The sequence below is a fragment of the Callospermophilus lateralis genome, chromosome 3, assembly GCF_048772815.1.
Source record: "Callospermophilus lateralis isolate mCalLat2 chromosome 3, mCalLat2.hap1, whole genome shotgun sequence".
Lineage (NCBI taxonomy): Eukaryota > Metazoa > Chordata > Mammalia > Rodentia > Sciuridae > Callospermophilus > Callospermophilus lateralis.
The window spans coordinates 153,783,125-153,786,735 of record NC_135307.1 but is presented as its reverse complement, the minus strand read 5'-3'; the positions used below and the strand labels follow the sequence as shown (position 1 = coordinate 153,786,735).

Here is a 3,611-nt window from a genome sequence, read left to right as displayed (position 1 = left end):
CTGGCTGTCCCGTGATCATATACTCTCAGTATTGTCAGATCTTCTCATCTTGAAGAGAAGTCAAAATTATCTTGAGTTTTAAAGCTATCAAGAGGATTCTTGGAAGATGTCGAAGTAAGACATGCCAGAAATCCATCTCCTTATGTACTAAACAATTGCATTAGCATAATCTGTTGGATGGGATGATTTTGGAATTCTGGAGTCTACATAAAACTTGCAACTTTTTGGGGAAGGATTAGAAGGCAAATTATAGCCAACTTTGGTCAATTTCAGTTATTAGTATAACCATCAGCTTCCTACACAGTGATTCCAGAGAAAAGAGTCTTGTCCTTCAAATATGAAAGGTTTGTGCTCTGACCACTTTGGCTGCTTCTGATCACAGAATTATCATACATTGCTGGTGGGACTGCAAATTAGTGCAGCCATTTTGGAAAGCAGTATGGAGATTCCCTGGAAAGCTGGGAATGGAACTACCATTTGACCCAGCTATTCCTCTTCTCGGACTATACCCAAAGGACCTAAAAACAGCATACTACAGGGACACAGCCACAACAATGTTTATAGCAGCACATTTTACAATAGCTAAACTGTGGAACCAACCTAGATGCCCTTCAGTGGATGAATGGATAAAAAAATGTGGCATTTATACACAATGGAATTTTACTTAGCACTAAAAAAGAATAAGATCATGGCATCTGCAGGTAAATGGATGGCATTAGAGAAGATTATGCTAAGTGAAGTTAGCCAATCCCAAAAAAACAAATGCTGAATGTTTTCTCTGATATAAGGAGGGTGACTCAAAGTGGGGTAGGGAGGGAGAGCATGGGAGGAAGATTACCTCTAGATAGGGAATAGGGTTGGGAGGGAAAGGGAGGGAGAAGGAGAATATCAAGGATGGTGGAAGGTGATGGTCATCATTACACAAAATACATATATGAAGACGTGAATCTGGTGTTAATATACTTTATATACAGAGATATCATAAATTGTGGCATAAAGGTATATTAAGAATTGTATGCAAAAAAGAGAGTTCATGTATAATGGCAAAAAAAAAAAGAATCAGACAATGGGACAGGTGTCATTGTCATTACATCTTCCCACATTATTGTAAGACTTTCCATCACTAACTTAACTGAGTTCCAGGAAAGGTAAAAGTCTGGCACCATTTTTTAAATTAATTAAGTAATTAATTTAGTAAGGGCCCTTCTGGCAGCAGTCACAAAGCCTGCTAGACAAATTCTAAAAGATCTGCAATACTTTGTATTTTTCCTATTCCCTTCATTTCTGCTCTCTCTTCCTTCACCTCCCTCCCTCCCCTCTTTGTGAGTCAGATTTTGAGTACTAGAACTTTCAAAAGCAACTGCAAATGTGGGAGAAATTAGAATCACATACATGTGCAGGGGAAGATACAAATTCAGAGAGCCAATCTTCTTCAAGTTTCTTCTTCAACTAGGAATCCTATGCATGGCAAAATTGTCTTTCAAAAGTAAAGGAAAAACAAAAGCATTCATAAATAAACAAAGCCTGAGGGCGTTCATTGTCATTAGACCTACAGTGTCAGAACTACCATATTCAAAGGAATCCCTGAAGGTTAAAAATGACATTAACTTAAAGCCAAATGAATAAAGATCTCAGTAAAAGTCACATAGAAATCATAAAACTAGCATACTGTAATAATGGTTGATAACTATATCTTTTGTCTTCAACATAATTTAACAGACTTAACATTAAAAATTTATTAGGTTTGGGGCTGGCGATATAGCTCTGTTGGTAGAGTGCTTGTGGTGCATGCACAAGGCCCTGAGTTCAATCCCCAGCTCCACACACAAGAAATCATTAGCTTATGTTTGGGGACACACAACATATAAAGATTTGATTTTGTAACAATAACTGAAAAGAAGGGATGGAGCCGTTGATGGAGCAACATTTTTGAATGTTATTGAAGCCTATATAAATTCAAATTAGAGCATTTTAAACTAAGGGTGTTAAGTATCAGTTCTATGGTAACCACAAATAGGTAAAGTACCTTCACAAAAGAAAATAAGCAATTAATTTAAACATTTCATCACAAAAAATCAATGAAACATAAAAGAAAACAATAACACAGGAAATGAGGGTCAAAAAGCTATAAGGTAGATTAAAAACATAGCCAAATAAAAATAGTCAGTGCCTCATTATTGTTAGTTACTATAAATGTAAATGTTTAAGTGTAAACATATTAAACTCTCCAATCATAAGGCAGAGTTGACAGAATGGTTGATATAACAACATGCTGCCTTTAAGATACAAAGATAAATAGATTGAAAGTTGAAAGATGGAAAAAGGATATTCCTTACAAATAAAAACCAAAAAGGAGAAGAGATGGCACACCAGTATCAGACAAAATAGACTTGAAATCACAAAGGGTTACAAGAAACAAAGAGGAACATTACACATTAATAAACATTTCAGTAAAGTTTTAGCAATATAAACATTTAGGCACCTAATAACAGACTATCAAAAAATATGACTCAACATTGTAAAAGCTATCTATGCTAAACCCAAGGCCAACATCATTCTAAATGGAGAAAAATTGAAAGCATTCCCTCTCATAACTGGAACAAGAAAAGGATGCCCTCTTTCACCAGTTTTATTCAACAATGCCTTTGGAATTCTAGCCAGACCAATTAGAGAGAGGAAAGAAATTAAAGGGATATGAATAAGAAAAGAAGAACTCAAACTATCACTATTTGCCAATGACATGATTCTTTATTTAGAAGATTCAAAATATTTCACCAGAAAACTTCTAGAACTAATGAATTGATTCAGAAAAGTAGCAGTATATAAAATCAACACAAATAAATTAAACACATTTCTATACATCAGTGATGAATCCACTGAAAGAGAAATTAGTAAAACTACCCCATTTATAATAGCCTCAAAAATATACTTGGGTATCAATCTAACAAAAGAGGTAAAAGTACTCTACAATTAAAAGTGTAGAACACTAAAGAAAGACATTGAAGAAGACCTTAAAAGATGGAAAGATTTCCCATACTCTTGAGTAGGCAGAATTGACATGGTCAAAATGGCCATACTACCAAAAGTGTTGTACAGATTTAATGCAATTACTATTAAAATCCCAATGACATTCTTCATAAAACTAGAAAAAGCAATCATGAAATTCATTTGAAGCAGGAGGCATCACAATACCAGACCTTAAACTTGACTACAGAGCCATAGTACAAAAACTGCATGGTATTAGCACCAAAACAGACACATAGACCAATGGTGCAAAATAGAAGACACAGAGACAAAACCACATAAATACAGTTATCTCACACTAGATAAAGGCACCAAAAATACTCATTGGAAAAAAAGAGAGCTTCTTTAACAAGTGGTGCTGGGAAAACTGGAAATCTGTATTTAGCAAAATGAAATTAAACTCCTATTTCTCACCTTGCATGAAATTCAACTCAAAGAGGATCAAAGACTTAGGCCCTAGAACAGTGACCCTGTGCCTAATAGAATAAAAAGTAGGACCACAACTTTATCATGTTGGCTTAGTTACTGACTTCCTTAACAAGACTCTTAAAGCACAAAAAGTAAAACCAAGATTCAATAAATGGGAT

General features: G+C 34.8%; 1 non-coding gene across 1 annotated transcript; it reads right to left on the bottom strand.

The window, feature by feature from the left end:
• Nucleotides 1-1,196: 1,196 nt before the first annotated feature.
• LOC143396056 (U7 small nuclear RNA) lies at nucleotides 1,197-1,259 on the bottom strand. The gene has a single exon (XR_013090946.1). It is a non-coding gene; the product is annotated as a U7 small nuclear RNA (small nuclear RNA).
• Between the last annotated feature and the right edge of the window lie 2,352 nt (nucleotides 1,260-3,611).